Source organism: Lepisosteus platostomus, chromosome 8 (genome assembly GCF_059453375.1).
Source record: "Lepisosteus platostomus isolate fLepPlt1 chromosome 8, fLepPlt1.hap1, whole genome shotgun sequence".
Taxonomy (NCBI): domain Eukaryota; kingdom Metazoa; phylum Chordata; class Actinopteri; order Semionotiformes; family Lepisosteidae; genus Lepisosteus; species Lepisosteus platostomus.
Window position 1 is genome coordinate 54,622,273 of NC_142618.1, and position 20,574 is coordinate 54,642,846.

The window sequence follows — 20,574 nt, forward strand, 5'->3', positions numbered from 1 at the left end:
ACATGTTTATACACTTTTTTGCACATAATAATATGTTAACAAAAAAGGTTCTATTCTTTGCATCTTCAAACCCTATGTGATCACAATGATGATTACCAATATACTGTATACAATGGTTACCCAGGTTTGATGCATGATGCTAGGGATGGAAATTCAGATTTATAAAATGCAGGAATTGTCCTGTAAAGTAAGTGTAAGAATTCCATACAAGGGAGTGCAAAATGATATGTATTTAATAAATAGCTCTGCACATTTCCTTTCGCCATGGTTGATGGTGCTCTTTAAAGAAAATGGGACATGTTCAGGCATTCAAAATATGTGGACATGAATTACACTGTTCTAAGCATTTTTGCCTGTTTTGTTTTAGATAACATCTGTCTCTGCAGTGTAAAATACCTCAAATTTATCACTGAAAATGAGCAAATTCCTGCTAACTTTGGACCACTGGGTAACAATCAAGGAGAAAGAGCGGTGTTAGCTGAATCAGCAAAACAAAATCAGATTGACCTCCTCAATTTTCAGGAACAGAAAAATCAGGAAAAATGTGGGTTCATAAGTACAACAGCACAAGACTCAGGAAAATGCTTAAGGTAATAATTATGGCAATGTTTACAATATCAATTTAAAATTATAGAATGTATTATAATATGCCATTGACAGTTCCAGATTTCTTATTTTCAGAGAGAGCAGTCTATATTTGTAGACCTTTATCATTTCCTTCCTTTAGATGTGACACTATATCCTAGTAACATTTTGTCTATGTTCATTAATTTCTGTAGTCAACATCACCCCAGCTGTTCTCTCTTTCATTGGTGATGAAAATAAATTGTGGCAATGCAATTCAAACAAAGACATGAACAACAGCACTTCAGACTCTAGCCAAGATAAAAGATTAAAAATAAGTAAATATAAAGTTTCTGAATTACATGAAAAGTTTCCAGCCAGGGATCACTCTGAAAATCTCAGAATGAACTTCTGAATACACCTGTAAGTTAGCAATAAGTATTTTTTCCTACATATTTTTAGTATGTTATTTTTGTTGTTTTTTTTAAAAAAACTACTTTACACTTCAAGATTCATATTCTGGTCAGATAGCATAACCACAGCATTGTGTTAAAGGGATTATTTTTTTTTCCACAGGATCTTAAAAACAGAGCAACCAGTTTTTGAAAAAAATCTTTTACCACATGTTCTCACAGCTGAAAGAAATATGCAGGTTTCCTTCTAAAATCAAAATAACAATCATACTGTATCTTTGGATAATTAATAAAAATGAAGTACAGATACGAAAGATAGCTCATGTTATTTCTATTTCAGAAAATACATATAATGTATGCCACAGATACATGCTGTATAACATTTGATCTGCATTGGAAAAAATAAAGACCTATGATGTGAAATAAACAACAAGGATGCCAAACAATTGATTTTTTTTTAAATTGCTCTTGTAAAGATTACCACAGAGACTTGCCTCCCAATTTACATCTTTAAAATTAAGTTAGAGTCCTACTGTGCAGTAACAGAAATTTGTGATTGAAGGTGCTTTTGGTTAGAAAACTGTAATAAACTTTATGTGAAACAAAATGACAAATATATAATGCAATCAATTGTATAAAATAACCTTCACTGTAAATGACTGTATTTAAAACTTTCTCTTTCGTCTTATTTTTTTCAAAATCAAGGTTATCCTTTCATCACATTTCATTACCTTCAAGTTAAAGCACAACCTTGAAAGGACAGAAAATATAGGTTTTCTTAACACCCACTCAGTTAATCATATTTACAAGTACAATGGCAAATATTGTTTCTCTGAGTCCAACTGGGCAAAAAACAAAATGGCAATGAAAAAATGAAATATTTTCAAAATGTTCCTTATTGTTCTTGTATGTTGTATCAATATCTGGAAATAGAATAACAAATTAAATAATAATTAAAGGTGATTAACAAGACTATGAATCACTTTATACTCAACTGATTGGTTGTTTTGAAATGCTTTAAATTTTAACACCCTCTGTGACCTTTAAAAGTGTTCATTATTCTGAAATTTGTGCTCCTTCCATTGTTACTCAATACCAACATCAATGAACTTGTTAAATTATTCAGCCTGATAATACTCATCATCCTGAAACAGTAGGTGACTCAGCACATTCTGCATCAAACTGGCATAAATATCTTGAATTGCATTAAACCCGTTAAGGATATATGGGATAAAACATACATCACCCTGCAACTCACAACTGGCAACCCACTGAAGCTAAGTGGGTGTGAGCCTGGTCAGTACCTGGATGGGAGACCTCCTGGGAAAAACTAAGGTTGCTGCTGGAAGAGGTGTTAGTGGGGCCAGCAGGGGGCGCTCACCCTGCGGTCCATGTGGGTCCTAATGCCCCAGTATAGTGATGGGGACACTATACTGTAAACAGGCGCCGTCCTTCGGATGAGATGTAAAACCGAGGTCCTGACTCTCTGTGGTCATTAAAAATCCCTGGGCACTTCTTGAAAAGAGTAGGGGTGTAACCCCGGTGTCCTGGCTAAATTTCCCATTGGCCCTTACCAATCATGGCCTCCTAATAATCCCCCTCTATGAATTGGCTACATCTTTTTGGTGAGTGGACAGATTAAGATTTGGAAATTGCCTCTGGAGAGCTGTGACAGTTATCCTAATTATAAGGTTTTAAAACATTTTTTTCACTGATTTTTCCTTATTTCATTAACACTACCCTACATAAATTAGGTCAATTTCCTTTCTGTCACTCTGCCTCATGGACTGATTGCTGCTACTACAGCATGTTCTTTCTTTCTCTCACCCCCCTCCATGATTAGCTCACACACCTGTTAATCATTAAGGGACAATAAACCCCAATAACCCTGCAGCTCTGTTCGTCTGTTCCTCCATCCTCACTCACCAGCAAAGCTAGGGAAAATAATGGGGGATCATTGCAATATCTTGGAAGTCTCAGAGTCTAACTACAGTCTTTTTTGACTTACAGTATGTAAAATTTAGGCTTCGTAAACACTTGTGGAATGGAAGCCTTGGATAACTTGGGGAATGGGTGTACCCACATTTTTACTCAAGTAAAAACAAATGAAATAAAAATCAAGAAAAAAACAATATCTTGGTTTTTGAAATTATAATAGTAACAATCTAATAAAGCACGTAATAATACTGGGAAATAATATAATATTAAAATACTTTTGATATATGTAGTTACACAATATGGGGGTGGTAGAGAAAACAGATGTAGTAAAATATTCATATATTTATATAATATATATTATTAAAGATAAATAATTAGTACAGACACCATCTTGAGTATAGATAAATAATAAGTACAGACTCCATCTCAATAGTCAGAAAACATTAAAGTATGTCATGTGGTTTCTTTACTCTTCTGTGAACAATTTGGTAAAGGAAATCATAACAGACAAATATTTATTAAACAAAAGTACAAATATGCACAAAAAACAAAACAACTTGCAATAGTAGTGAATTCTCAGAAGACAACTCCAATCTTCCCAGTTCAAATCTACAAAGTGCCTAACTTTATATACTCAGAAGTGGACAGAAATCTTTATAAGAGCAAATAGGCTTTCTTCTTCAAATACTCCTCTCAAGGTGCACAACATGATCACAATAGTTCTTGGCCACTTGTGGAACTTTTTGAAAATATCTAGTCATATTAGTGATCTGACCAATTGTGTTTTATTGTGCTTCAATGTTTAACTAACCATTGGAGCTGTGTAACTGTAATTTTATTTAGTGACACCAAACATTCTGCATTTCTGGGGATGGAATGAGGCCATTGCCTTTGCAATAACCTTAATATAATTTAAAGACCCCCCTGTCCCAAGCACACAACTACATATAGCATATAGTATAAGCTGTTTTGTACCTCAAGTAAATGCATAACAACTATTTATGCAATTTAAAAAAATTAACATTTGGAAAAAAATAATTGCCATACAGGATTACTTCATGTTTGATGGGTATGAAGAACATTATAGATATAACCTCTCATGTTCCACAGAGGGTAGTGCAGTTTATTTCTAGAGGAATGGCTTTTAACACGAGGACAGGGGAAACAAATCAAGGTCTTGGAGTTCGTAAACGTGTTCTAAATACAACATGAAAACAGTGCAAGAAAGTCCTTGTGGAATACAGTTAGTAGGAAGCTGGGATTGATAGAGTACCCATTAAACTGTTTTTTCAGAGATGTGTTTTTATCTTTTTTTCTTGGATTGCCATTCTATTTCTATTTATTATGTCAATAATTTAATAAGTTCCCCCTGTCACTTTAAAATTAACAAAAAAGGAAAATATGCAATAAAGACCTTTGAAACAGTATTTGAACAAGATTTCACTGTTTTACAAGTGATTTCATGGGATTTTCTCTTATTCAAAGACAGTTTTCACAAACTTTTCAGTTTCTTTCTTAAAGGACTTTTCAACAGTGAAAGTAGTTTTGTAAAGCAGTAGAGAGGCAAGCCTTAACAGAAGGTGATTGAAAATGTCAGCATTCACAAGAGAAAAGATATGAAAAGATACTAAAATATGAAAAGCTAATGTTCAAATAAAATTTAAGGATGATATAGAGAAATTTTAAAGAAACTACAAGGAGACAATTCAGACAAAAACATTCCATATTACCACCCCTAATTTTAAATTGTGCAATGCGAACTGATTAACATCTTTTAGTATGATATTGTGGGAAGTTATGGTAATATAGAACATGCTAAGTAATTAGGTCCACTTTTTCAGTTCGAGCTTATCTCTTCAGTTAAAAAGTATGCTTATGAGTTTACATGTAGAGTGGTGGAAAGTACACACTAAAAAGCATGATATTTATAACATGTTTTATAACACTACGATAAAACCACTGCTCAGTGAAAATCCTAACAGATTGGTGACATATTACTGGTAGGATTGTAACAAGTCGGCAGTGGTATCAAACACAAGACCCTCTGGAAAATATGGCTTGGGGACACATTTTGCCCCTGCCCATATACTTCATTACACTGTCATTGTCTTGGCACATTTTGCAAAAAACTCCAAATTCATTGAACATTCAGGGAATAAATGTTCATATGTTTATAACAGCTATAAAAAGTACATTTAAAATCTCAAAAATCTACAAATGCTGAATTACTAGTGTAAAAGGCACAACTACAAACATAACATCATAACATAACAAAGGTTCCAATTGAGAGGAAACCATTTGGCCTGTCTAGCCCATTTAATCAGCTATGCCTACATGACTGGATAGCTTGTTCCATACTCCCACAGTACTTTGCCTAAAGAGCTTTTAATGTCCTTCCACATAGTTTTCATTCACTGTATGTCCACTGCTTTGTGTTTCACTGTTGATTCTTATGATTGCCCATTGACCTTTCCAATACGTTTGATGTGAATACTTCAACATGTATTGAATACTTGAATACAGCATGAATATAGATTGAATTTCTAGTAGCAAGACAAGGTAGTTTTTCTACAAGAATGCTGAATATCTTAATTAACTACACACAGTAAGATTAAAACAACATTAGTATCTTTGTTCTATTGAGACAATTAAAGACAATAATAATGTTAGAAAGATTAATCCTACACAGGTCATCAAATTCCTAAGGACTTCTATGCACAACTCTAAAGCTTTGAAACATGAGCAGACCAGGATAAGATCAAATAATTCTTGAAACCACTGCAATTACCCAGATGACTGCTGAACAGGTGGGGCTTTTAGATACTTCTTTACCTTGGCAGGAGTTGAAGACAGCTGTTAAATCTATGCAAAAACAGAAATCTCCTGGACCTGATGGCACTTCATCTGAGCTACTGCTGGCACTGTGGAATCGAGTTGTTCCATTAATACTAAATACTATAAATGTTTCACTGCCTACTAGCATTTTTCATAGTAGAAAACAGAATGTTTGATAAAAAAATAGCTTGAATTTCTATTCTTCTTCAAAAAAGATAAAGGTTCTATAAAATGCTAAAGCAATAGGCTAGACGTTCTTTTTACCTAAACACACAATGCATTATGGTAATACTGACTTTCTGAATGGTTTATTTGCAACTTATGGCAGTAGCACCTCTTCCACATGACAGACCAAGACCAAATAGTTTCATTTGCAATATTCTCTTAGATATAGAACAGTTATTTGATCTTTTAGAATGGAGCTACCTTTGAATTGTCAAAATAATTTATTATGCCTTTAAAGTCTGCAGTTAATAAATCTTCTCCTCCTAACATCTTTATTCAGTCATATTCTTTAAGTTTTATTTATTTAGCCGTTACAATTCTTCTAGAGCAAATCAAAGTCAAAGTAAATTTGATCAGATGGTTTTCTTTAGACAAGTACAACTTGGCAGAGCCCATATCTCTTGCCCATATAACAGATGTTTTTAGCAAGAAGGGAATGTGGCAGTTAGGAAGTGAATGCAAGACTTGAGCCTTGTTTCAAATGTGTAGGGTAACCTATGGTGTAATGGCACCTAGGGCCCAGACACCAGTTAACAGTCACATGCTTGCCCAGGCTATATGAGAGAAATCTGAAAGAATCCTTTAAGACAGCATTTGTAACCTAATGCAAATAATGTATCATAGATATACAGCTCCCACCAGTGGTGACACACACATTTACTTATACCCCATGTGTATTACAACTGGCATCTCAGCTAACTCTTCACAAGCTCCCCACCCATTTGCAATTGTAGAAAGTCAGCCTGAATAGTTGCTTTTAATTTACAAAAAAAAGAGCACCAGTCCTTTTTCTTCTTTCTTAATACCACATTCAGTCTCTTTCAGGCTTTCTGTTAAAAATGAGCATTTCATTGCCCAGTCAAAGAGTGTACTAAACCTGTCAAGGTAATGTCTCATTTCATAAAATGAAAAGTTTGTGACTGAAAGAAGAATTCAAAGTGTGTTTCAAATAATACATATTTTAATAGAAGCTGAATGCACAAGATATCACCCATGAAATCATCCATTCTAAAGTATTAACATATAATTAACTAAAAATATTGAGTATATAAATCATGATATATAAAAAGTAGCTGCATACAAAGTAATTTACATTTTAAGGAGGGAGGAGGGTTTTGTTGTATTTGAGCTAAGATATATAGTATACTACATATATAGAAAGTGACAGAGGCAGGTACAGAAGAGATGCATTTCTGGAAATTCTTGGGGAGATTCTGGGGAATTACCTCTTCATTTGTTTGTTATTTTTAACTCATATATAGAGAAATGTTACATGTAGTTATGAGTGCAAAATGCAAAAATACCATTAACAACCTTCACAAATGCATGTAAGTAAATTCTTCGAAAATGTTTAAAGAAACATGGTATGGTGACATCTCTTCCTTGTACAACACAATATATAAATTGGAAATGTAACAAAATGTTTCCATTGAGTAGAATCAGAGAAGATGTGTGAAAACAAAAGATTGTGAAAAAAGTGTGATTGGGGAAATATTATTTTATTAGGAACTATTCCTCCTTCTATTTTAGTAAACATAAAACTATGATCTAAACTTTGGTCTTGATCTCAATCACGTCAGCAGAGTTATTATTGTCTCCCTTACTCTTTGTCCTATACAGAAATGACTGCAAGAGCTATCACCACTCAAGACACATAATAAAATGTGCAGACGACTTTGTGATTGTTAGCTCGCTAAGCAAATGGGTGGAGCGATGGACCCATGGTTAATGAGTTTGCCACGTGGCGTGAACAAAACTTTCTCAAGCTAAATGTGTCCCAAACCAAAGACATGATACTGTACTTGATTTCAGGAAAAACTCCCATACCCCAACCCTAACCCACATTTGGGGGAGATTTAGCGGAGCTAGTAGAACACTACAAGCACTTAGGGACTGTTCTGGACTCCAAGCTAAATTTCTAAACCAATGTCGACTCGATCCTCAAAAAAGGACAACAGCATCTTTTTTTCTTAAGGAAGAATAAGCATTTTAAGGTTGATGATTCGTTGTTGATCTTGTTCTATCGGTCCTTCCTTGAATCTGTTTGAACTTTTACCCTGATCTGCTGGTTTGGCAACCTGAATCTGAAAGGCAAAAACAAACTGGGCTGTCTTGTGAAAATATGTCAGAAGATCATTGGTGCTGATCTTCCATCCCTCTCCACCATCTATCATTCACGTGTTTTGCGTAAAGCAAAATTAATCTGTGACGATCCTTCACACCCCTTGTTTAGTGAATTCTAATTACTCGCAACAGAACGCAGATACCACAGGTCCAAAACCAAAAGATTTAAGTTCTCATTCATACCTGAAGCCTCATCCTTACTTAACACTTGATTTTCTATTCAATATGTACGTATGCATTTTGTTGTTTTTGTAGTGTTTTTTTTTCATCTGTACAACAACTGCTGCTGTAAAAACAAATTGCCCCATCAGGAATAATAATGGCCACTCTCTCTATTTCATGTGGCATACACTTATGGACCTATATATTTTTTTCCATTGATGTTTACTCCAGTTCATGAATTCTATATTCCCTTTTCACACTGATTACATGCATGGTCCTTGGTACCTGAAAACCCAAGATCGTGCCTCCAACCAAATAATGATGTAACGAATCAATGTGTATTGGATATATATAGACAATCATGGCAGTGAGTATCCCAGACTAAAATACCAATAGCAAAGTCTTTTCTCATCTAATGTGCATAACACAGTAATAAAGCCCCAGGTGCAAAATGTATCATCAGCTACCATCGCATATGTAAGCATTCAAGAAAATCAAATTGATTTGTGCTAATACCATCATTCTCTTTGATTTGAAAATGTTTTGTGATTAAACTGACGTACAGCCATGAAAACACTACTACTAATTTAGGTGATCACTTCATTGCCAGCATTAATATAAATGTAATAAATGAAATTCTCTTTTGAAAAGCAAAGAATAATGTAAATGTCTTACAGTTTATATTATATTATGTTTTACTAACATGTCAGAACTTCTGTGGGTTTCTTATCATTCCTGTACAGGCTGTAAATAAAGTTATGTTAAAATTAAGTGTTTTAAAATAACATGTAGAAGTAAAATTCATCACATACAGTCACAATTTATGGCAGAGATGCTTTCTTTCCAACATAGTGCAGGTTTATTAATTTTATTGATCGAGTCCTTTAATAGCAGAACAAACCTCAAAAGAAACAGCAGTCCTGAATATGAGTAAGGGGTGATGCAGTCAATTACTTTTATATTAAATCACATATTATAGGGTTTGCCTAGTATGAAGTTCACAAAATGCAGCAAGAAGTATTGTGTTCACATTTCACTGTGAAACTGGTCTTCTAGGGTGATGTCCTTGCCTTGGGCTAAATAATAGTAAAAAGAGGTCAGCTAACTATATGTCAATAAGAGAAATCTGGATTTAAATTCTACCTGCAAATAGAAAGCATTACCTACAGTAATATACAAGAATTTCCAAAGCACATCTCAAAATGACTCAGTATTACCAAAGCACAACACAAAGAAGTGCTCTCTCCATACTGTAGATCACGATACTTGAAGCAAATAACAAATGAAGATCAATAAGTGAAGGCTTCTGGTCTAAAAAAAGGAACTTTATTGGTTCAGTGAACTATTTCAGTACGTCTTGGGAAAACCAGGCAGGGACCTATGCAGATATTTCAGGAAATCTAGTTATGGATCCAGTAAAACATAAATAACTGTTCATTTCCATGTTTAAAAATCAGTCTTAAAATACTCTGATTCACCAATAATCCTAATAATGTTTCACCATATACTGCAAATAGGGTTCAATTTTACTGGGACAGGAATGTAGGCATTTATCGTAACCACTGCTGTGACTAGCTCTGAGTAGTTTACTGGAAGCTGTGAGATATGATCTGAAGCAAAAGCAGTACTTAAAACACTGAACCTGAGGTTCTGAGGAAAATAAGACCTTGGCAGATTTCCCACAGCTCCATTAAATGTAAAGCCAAGAATGATGACCTGATCCATCTAGCTGTTCCTTTGTCAAGAAAAGCATTGCTTTTTATTGCTAGTTCAAAAGAAATTTCTTAGTTGCGGTGAGTAAGCAGTATAAAATGGAGGAATAACTTGACAAATGAGAATAATTTGTTGACAGAGACTATCCAATAAAGACAGTAATATAAGACTATCTCCTTCTCTCTCTTTCTTAATAAATCAAAGGAAAAAAACAACAGTGCAAGGATTGCACAGAGAATGCACAACTTGAACAACCCACATACTGCAAATACAATGCAGAATAACAAACCTGCAGTAAATAAGAATATGTAGAAAAGGCCTATTACATACAAAAATATTATAATTATTTTATAACATAACTTTATTAACCCTTTACAATTTCTTGCATTAGGAACTTGTCTTTTCACATATCCCAGCTTGCTCTCCATGAGACACACAGATAGGGAGAGAGCATGGGGTCAGAGCACAGGGTCAGCCATTGTACAGCACCCCTTGAGCAGCTGGGGTTAAGGGCCTTGCTCAGGGGCCCAACAGAGTAGGATTCCTCTGGCTGCTGCGGGATATGATCAGGCAACCTTCCAGCCACAGGCGCAAATCCTTAGCCACAGAGCCACCGCTCTGCTCCAGATGATGGTATTACTTGGGAACAGTATATAGTATATACAGAACATACTATTCTTGTATAATATATAAGCAGTAGTCTTTATATAAGCAAACATTGGGGAGAATGGTAATCTGGTATATTTGCAAATATCTGCAAATATCAGTGTTGTAGGAAATTCTTCATCAGAGGAGCAGGACACAGTCTTGTGTAGATTCAGTTTTATTGAGCTCAATAAGTCCAACAACGCGTGCTGGGTCTGCCCCTCAGAACAGACAAACTGCAAGGGTTTCCCAGCTCTTATATAAAGTCAGAAGAAAGTTTGTTTCACAATCTGAGTTCTTTGATATGTAATTACTTCTTGTCCTACTCTGTCTTGCTCTAGGTTCTGCCATTTGATATGCAGCAGACATTGGTCTGGTTTATCCTGTTTGTGCGTGTTCTTCCTGTCTTTTATTATGTAGCGTTAAGCATCTGGGGCTGCTAAAGCAAGTCAGCTTTATGGGATCTTAGTGTAACTTTTGTTTGAGGCTAAATTAACAGACCCCATCAACACCGCTCAGAATGTGCTTAAGTGGTGATACTGTGATGCTGGATAATTGAGATATATACATGTCCCACATCAATCAGTGACACATGCCAGGATAGTTTTTTTTGTTATATCACATTGTATTAACTGATAACATATTTTATTTATTTTGAATGATAAATAATTGAAAATAGTTAATAATTTATATTTAGTCCTACAATGGACTGGTGTTACCTTCATGGTGTTCTTCCTTGCCTTACACACTAAGGCTCTCAGAAAAGACTCTGTGTTGCAACTGTCTAGGTAATATGTATCCTACAGATATTAACAAAAAATACAATAGTTATACTATTACATCCTAGTAGTGTATTTAAAAATAATTATAAGGCAGTTCATAATAATCAGTGCAAACTTTATAGAAAATGATCAAAATCTTTTATATGTTATATTTATATGTGGTGTTCATTCCGTCCAAACTGATCCATACTTAGTTTCTGACATATTTACATTTGAAACGCAGAATCAGCAACAAATTAAATGTGACAATTATATTCATATAATTCTATTAATACATGTAATGTATTAATATACATGAATCAGTAGTTTAACAGAAGGTTAGGATATTTTAATATTATTGTATTTATTTTTGAAGTCAGTACATTTAGAAACATACATAATTTGTTTAATAAATGAAAATCTGAATTAAACTCACTTTCTGGTTATCTTTGTTGTTGAAATATACTGTATTGCAAATGTATCTGTTCCATACATAGTGACTGCCATTTTGCGTCTTGGTGTCAACCAATACAAATACAACTTTTTTTGAAAAATAAATTATTTTACTACTGCTACTAATAATACATTTGATTTTAAAAAGGTAATTAATTTTTAGGGCCTAATTAGATTATATTAGACATAAGTTTAGGATGGAATAAACCTAAATCTATATGTAGTTTACATATTAGACTTTGGCAAATTTTAAACAAAATGCAGAGGATTTCAGATCAGCGGTTTTCCTTTAAGCTTCATCAATCTGCCTCTGAACTCAAGAACTGCAGAGTATGAAGAACAAAATACTATCAGCTAAGTAAGATTTTTTGAAGGACCAACTGAGTTATGTGGATTATTTGTAAAAATACAGTACTTTGTGAAAATAAAGTGATTTCAATTGTATTTAATGTTTTTGGAAAAAAATACACTGCAGTGCAAGTGTTTAGGACATCTTAGACACCAATAGTGGTTATAAATATATGTACAGTATGTTATAGACATCAACAGTAGAAGCTCAAGGCTTATATACTAGTAAGGAAACAATTGCACAGCAATGTATATGTACACAGTAGATCACTTTAAATCTAAGTGAGCATTTCCCAAAACACTATCAATCAATGCCCTTGAACACTTACATATTAGTTAAAATGATGCATATACTGTAGATAATTATGCCTATTTGTTAAAGCAGCTTCTCAGGCCTTTTGTATTTTGCTTCTTTCTTTATTAAGAAAATGCATAAGAAATATATTTTTGATAGCTAAGTATAATATATTTTTAATATAATTTTATCATACTTTTGAAACTATTCTTTTAGCCTCCTCTGGTGCAATTCCCTTGGTTAAGAAGAAAATAATTATGACCCTGATGTCTGACATCCAGACAATTGACCAATCCCATAGGGCTGATGGCTGATGATCACCATTTTAAAGCTTCCATCACTTGACATGCCAAATTTTCCACAACCTGCATTGGTTATATGACTCCAATCCATTTAAGTATCTCCTATTTTTATTTTAGGCTCATACAATAAGTTTAGCTTGGTTTGAGTTTTGATATCACAGTCCTCAAGAACCTTCTTAACCAGAAACCAGATAACATGCATTACTGGATTTCTTCATCAATATCAGCTGAAGGCTCTTCCCATCCATATAGATGTTTCTGGAGCATTTTCAAAAAAACACATGCTGATGAAAAAGTCTGCTCATTTGCATGTTAATTCTTAACATTAAATTTTATCTTCAGTCACAATGTTGACAAATGTGAAATGGCATGTCTGAAAATGTATTTCTGTTTAAGAGCATACTGAAGTAACATTAGCATAGTGGATGATGAGTTTTGATAACTGAAGATCAGTGTGGTTTGAGTTTTGATTCAAGGCTGTTGGGGATTTAACAATTTACCATAATTCAATTCTGATCCATTATAGTTTCCATTTCATAAGTAAGATGCACATATGGTAATTGCAATTTCAAAATAATGTATTATTTTATTCTTATTTATCTGATTTTTCCTTCCAGATGAAAGTATTCCCATTCTTTCTGTTGCCTTTCTCCAGCTTATCAATATTCACTCAGGGCAGTGATGTTGATGATATATCTCCAGAGATCTCGGGCCCAAAGTACAGCGAGGCATGTTGTATTGTAATTTTCTGGACAGTGAGCTGATGAAAGTGATGTTCCAGGTGATGTCATACCCTACTTTGTTTTTTGACCTCACAATGGTAATGTTCCCGGCTCAACAATCAAGTCAAGAGTGGAGAGCAAGAGGTTTTTGACATCTCGTTGTACTGTGACCTTCATTTGCCAGAAAAAAAATGATTAGATATCCCAAGTGATACATTATATACTTCCTGTTCTGACATTGAGGATGTAATTGTCAGAGACCTGTTTACTGAGCATGGCAAATGCAGGAATCCTAACTGGTCTTCCAGAGCAAATAAATTAGCTCCAGACCTAGCAGAGGTCCCTTTCCTTCAACCTGTCAATGCTAACCCTATATTATTAATTGCCCAGGTTACATGACTAGAACAAGGTTGTAGACTTTGGAACCCAATTGGTCAGTAAATAAATTATTAATCAAGCCATTCCAAAAAATGCTATAGTTGTTTACATCAGACTGTGGACTGCTTATCTTGTAATTTCACTATACAAATAGAGATAAAAAAATATTGAGCGAATTAGTTTTATCATAATTATTTAGATGAATTTCTTTTGAATATGTGGTTGCCTCAGTTATTTGAAGGGGAAAAAATCAAGGCAGCATTATAATGCATAAAATCACAATATATGGGAAGAGTAAATATAACTTATTTTTGTTATGGCATTACCTTTATCTCTTGCAGAGAAGGGGAAGAACTTTGGAGATTTCAGAATTTTAAAGTGGTCGGTTTGGTAACCTGTAATTTATGTGGAATCTGAAAACTGGAAATTACACAAAACAACAGTAAAGGATTCAACCTCACTTTCACCAGCGTCATTATTGGACCAGTTCAGATACAACTTGCAAACTAATTGAATACATAGTCTTTAAAAATGTACTCTGATACCAGGAAAGAGAAACCAAAATGATGTAGTCTATGTACAAGAATAGGCAAAAACACAAGAAATTAAATTAGATGATAATAAATGTTACATAGGTCCCTCAGGAGATTTAAGTTTCCATTTCAATCTGTAATCACTTCCATGCAGCCTTTTTGGAGCCTCTTCACAGTGATGAGTAACACTGTGATTATGATTAGGTTTCCCAGTTTGGGGATTTTTTAAATCAAATTTAAAGCTCATGCAGTTTCTTCATGAAACCAAGAAAGGGCCATTAACCATAATCCTAAATTTATCGTAGTCTTTTATATGGGTGTTTTATCTTGCCTGAAAAATGTTCAGTTGAATTTTATAAATGTTGTGATCTGCTTTATTGTAGGTAGTGTTTAACAATCACTTTTACATAAAGGTCAATTATGAATTGTATTTGTTGCACAGTTTGATACTGGTAATGAGATCAAATTGAAATGTTTGAAAATAAATCAAGACTCAAAAGACTAAGTTATAGGGTGACTTTGTATTGCTTTTTATATTTATTTAGATATTTGAGTCATGCACCTTAGGTGTCACATGTAACGTATAAGATACTTTATAGTTCATCACTAAAACTTCTTCCCATTCAGAAAGTCTTTCCACACCTTTGACGTATAAAATCACATCAAAGATTGTCACTGGAAATATACTATAACACAGAACTGCTTTTAAGGTTTGAAAGTGAGTTAAGGTTAGAACTAACTGAAGACAGTAAAAAATAAAAAGTAACAGTACTTGCTATAAAGGCTGCACCCAATTTTGCATAACATTTGTTTCTGTTAATATAATTTTATAAAATTGTTCAATGTGCTAGAATGATTGAATTATAGAAATAAAGATACAATCAAAAATATTAAAATAGGTTGACATTTTTAAATTATATTTTCTAAAAGATTTTTTTAACTAAAAGTGTACTGTAATTATATCATGGGGACCTGAAACTAAATCTTTGTAAAATTTACTTTTGCACAAAATTGGAAAATGCATCTATCATTTTCTTCTTAAATTACGCCAGGAGTCAGTTAAATGAACCATTCATAATGGATCTAGAGCTCCAACTTTCATATATGAATACTACTGGTACTTCTCCCTTCAACATGTTTGAAGGGAATTTACAGTACTATTTTTATTTCTATGAAGTATTTTTACCATGCTATATTAAAGCTAAAAGTGGAAAGTATTAGTGGATAACATAGGAAATTAGAATTGTTGATCAAAGAACAAACAATAAGAAGCTAGTAGAAGTAATTTATTCAGCTACTGTACATCCAACCAATTTTAAATATAATTAATCACGTTGAAGTATAATTCATTAGGTGTGTGATTATGTTCTAATGTATTAAAATGTATATTTTTTAATTTGTTATTATGTTATTAACTTTCAATTACTAAACCACTAAAACATCTGAGATTGCCATATTTTTTTATCTTTAAGAAGTGGAAAGCAACCAAACAGGGTCAGGCTGCCTGTCCAAACTGAACAGCTGAAAAGCTGAGGGTTCTGAGTAGAGAGGCTGTGAAAGAGTTTCAGATTTCATTTGCTAAGTTGGGTGACAAAATTGGATTTTTTTTGTCAAAATGCAAAGGGTTTAATCTGAAACAAACCCATCAGTGCATCACTCTTTCAACTCCATCACCATGGTCAAGCATGAAGTTTGCATCACTATGTTATAGTATGCTACGTTATAGCAAGAACTATATTTACCCAGTTCATATTTACTGTCCACTAACATCCTATTGCCATGGGACAAAGGAGATGCTGTTTAATGCAGAACTTTGTATTTATAGAAACTGAGAAAAAGACATAGCTTCAGATTTTCTCATACTCTCTGCTTTTTGGCACCCATCTGTCTACAGGAGATGATGGGAATGCTGGAGCCAAAAGAAATGCTTGGTTGCCATAGTGATAGAATGTATATGAGGATGTTATTATTATTAAAGCTGACATATATTGAATATATTTAATCTGTTGGATTCTTAATCCATCACATACAGACTGTTAGCTTTGTTGGTGGAAAACAACAAATTATTAAGCACTCACATTTTAGATAATTAACAACTTGGGATAAACAGTTTAGGAGACAGAATATCAAAAGTTCCATTATAATAATTTATTTGGATCTATGATTAATCATACAATATGGGCAATTCCATTTCAAGGCATATCTTGAAATGAACTGAAACCAGTTTTTTGTACTTGTATTATATGAACAATTTTAAAATATTTTTTATTGTTGTTGTTGTTTATTTACTCATATAAATAATGAGACAATGAAATATTTTGACTCATTTTTTACCTTAATTGATTATTTTTGGGTCAACATGCCACCAAGATGTATTTGACTCTAGAGAACTGATTCTGTTTTATATTGGTCTGTCACTGTTTGCTGTACAGAACCTAGTACTGTATATGCTTATTTTATCCAGATTTCACTGCTGTAATGCCCTACATTTTGGTCTGTCAAAGAGCATCTTATACAAAATCCATTATCTTTGAAACCTGGCATCAAGTATTTCAACTAGTTCTTGTTCAAGTCAATATACTGTAGATCAAAAGAAAAAAAAAGGTATCTCAAAAGATGTTGGTATCACACCACTCATTAACACGTGTCATTTCCAATTGATATTTAAATTTGGTTGGTGAAATACAGCACTTGCCTTATTCACTGCTAAACTACAGATGGGAACCCAACATGCAAGATGTGGTGGATAAATAAATCAAATCCTATTACTGATGCAATGATAAAATGATTTGGTGTCAGAGTGGTCTGTTTCAGTAACATATAATTATTTTTAATAATTTGACCCCTAGAAATTAAGAAATACAAAGTGTCTTTAAGATATCTCACAAAAACATATGCATTGTACATAAATGTGTATGTACAGTACATTAAGTATTAAATGTATTAAAGTGCATAAGCTAAGCATTGGACTGAGGACTTTTCATACATTGATTCAGTGCCAATGTTCTACATAATTGCAAAACTTATAGGTTTATTAGATAGTAAATTACTCATTATTATACAATGAGTGCTGCTAAGTAACTCATAGTTACTGTTTAGAAGGCATGTAAGTGCCATACGGCTTTGGGATACAAATTCATTTCAGGTAGATGAATTTAGTATTTATCAACTACAGATAAAATGTTTTGTACTTTTAATATTAATAATATGTTTTTTACTTATTTGTCCACATTTATCCAATTTATCCAAGGTCATTTACAATCAATAACCAGCTAAATACTGAAAGTGTTGAAACAATGTAGAGTGGTAAATGTGAAATAAATCTGATATTACAATTATATTGCGTAGTACAATTAAGAAAAATTAAGAAAAAAAGTAACCAAAAAGCAACAAAGTTTACAGCACATAAATTACATAGCAAGGCTGCACTTTGGCACAGTAATTAGCATTGCTGTCTCGCAGCTCTGGGGTCCTTGGGTTATGTCTGCATGGTTCTTGCATATTTCTATGTGCTTGTGTGAGTTTCCTTTGGGTGCTCTAGTTTCCTCCCACAGTCCAAAGACATGATGATAGGTTACAAGCATTCTCTAAAGTTGTGAGTATGTGTGTGTTTGAGTCTGTGTGTTCACTGAGAAGGACCGTCATCGCATCCAGGTTGTATCTCACCTGCACCTGTTGCTTGCTGGGACAGACTCTGGGCCACTGAGACCCAGAATTGTATAAGCAGTTTTTGAAAGTGACACTGATATGACGATTAACTACAGTATATTCCCTCAGCAGATGACTCTAAATTAAAATATTACAGTCATGTGATTAACCTCCAACATTTGAGGGATGCTACAGGGTCTCAAATGACTGGAGAAAGCTGTGGACTAAGACTCCCAGTTGTGACTACCACTCCCTTTTACTTTGATGTTGATTCATGGCTCAGATGTATGCCAGACTGAAAAAATGGTAAAAATTAATTAATAAATCTGGACTTTGATACTTTTTTGTCTACAGTTAACAAAAAGTTATATGGTGTTTTCAGCTCTAGCCTGATCTCAGCTGATCTTCAAAGCTAAGCAAGGCCAATACTGGGATGGGAGATATCTAAGGAAAACAAGGCCATCAGTGCAAGTGGAGTTAATAAGCCTGTAGATGGCATTTTCGTCCCTGGAAAATAATTTGCAACCCATTGTCCCAAGTACAGTGACTGAATTCACTGAATGGTATGTCTCATAAAAGAATGATGAGAGAACTTGAACAATTGGTTTTCACAAATATTTTTTTCAAAAGACTAGTAATGCTAACCCATGTGTTCAAGCTAAATCCCACTCTGTGACTGTACAATCTTGCCCAACCCTTATAACCCACCTTAATTCAACAGACAGAGCTGCTGGTACATCATGGCCATTACATATCACTTTGGGGGTGCTGTACTTTATTGTGGGGTGTTTTGTATCCTATATGTATCTGTCTGTATGTAAAGCACTTTGAAATCCTATGGGATAAAAGATGCTATATACTGTAAATGCAAGGAATTAAATGGAGGAGATAGCAATCTATTTTTTTATTTGCTTGAAATGAGAATACTGATTCTAACTTTACTTTCTCTACAACTAATACAATGTAGTCTCTGCACTAAACATATTTCAAACATATGTCAAAAAACATATTTTTTTTATTGTGACATTCAGGTATTAGATTTAGACACTTCTAGTTTTTTGCTAATAAGTCAGAAATGAGCAAGCCATTTCTGACAGGAAAATGTGAACCCAATTTTGTCTATATACTGATATATATTTAACATTTTATATGGAATCTTCCACCACAAATACTAAATGATAGTTATTTCCTAAAAAAACATTATGGCAAGATTGAGCTTTCTTTATTTTTAAAATATACGTAAGTTACTTTTCTACATAGGAGCTGCATGTTCTTCATTGATTAACTATATTAACTAATATCCAGGAATACAAACACATTTGACACACAGTACTTTTTTTAGAAATAGTGCTCTTGAAATATTGTTATTCATTTAAAAAATGTGTTCTGTAGACTGGGGGTGGCCACAGACTTTCCTGCCTTCTCTTCTCCATTGGCTTCCTTGTGATGATGTCACAACTCCATGGAGCTCCAGTGCAGTCTCACCACTGAGGCTGCCCACTGTCTGTCCATTTTTCTCTCCCACCCCTTCCATGGTCCATGTCTGATCTGTGTTTCCTTCCTCTTTTCTTCTCTTTTTATTCCCTCCTTCATAATTGTTCGACTTGCTCACTTCAGCTTCGACCCTAAAAAATATCTTCTGAGTTTCAACTCTGCCTTCTCCTATCCTCCTAGTCCTTCACAGTCCCCGCTGCCTCCACAGCAGTCTTTGCACCTTAGAGCATCCTAGTCACGGCTGGGGCAAATATGGCATCAGGTTTTGTGTTGGGCCTCAATAATTTGTAAATTAAGAATTCCACATCAGTGATAGAAGATGAGATCCTTTCTTCTTGGAGCAGGCAGCCTTGTCATCACAGAAGAAAAGTTATTCTCTCAGCACAGGTGATTTAAACCAATAAAATAAAACTGTTTCCAAACATGCATCTACTCTTCCTTAATTATGATCTGTGCAAGCTATTTGAATATTTTATGAAGGAATCGTTGATTTGCGTCTACCTTTAAGAACACTTTACCTTGGAAAAGTATTCATTAATTTTTCAGTAATTTCTTATGTAACCATAATATCTTTCATAGTTCTTGAATACTGTGCTTTGAAAAAGTGTTCTGACCCTTGAACAGTTATCACAATTTGTTTCTTTAAAACTTGCAGTCATGACACTTCGAAGTAGCAATCAAGATTTCCTATACAGTACATACAACCTTCTCCACACACTCAAAACAAAAAACATAGAAGAAGTAGATAATTAATGTGCAAGAAAAAATGGAATAGTCACAGCAACATAAGTATTCAAAACCTTTGCTATGGTAAAGCTATGTTAATAAGCAGTATAATTAGAATTTCATTTTGAATAAATACAACATTTTCTGTAACATTCCTCAGTCAGGTAATTAATTTCAAGAAAAGATTTAACCAATGGCGACCAGTAGGTGCTTTCAAAACAGCTTAGGCGTAACGTACTGTATGTAATCAACATTTTTCAGTTTTTTGTTCTTTTGTTTTTGCCAGCATTTGGTC

The 20,574-nt window shown here is 33.8% G+C and overlaps 1 protein-coding gene across 5 annotated transcripts in view; it reads right to left on the reverse strand.

Annotated features, from left to right (window-relative positions):
• The window catches only part of LOC148657543 (cadherin-18), a 345,544-nt gene that overhangs the window by 49,478 nt on the left and 275,492 nt on the right, over positions 1–20,574 (reverse strand). The window lies entirely within an intron of this gene.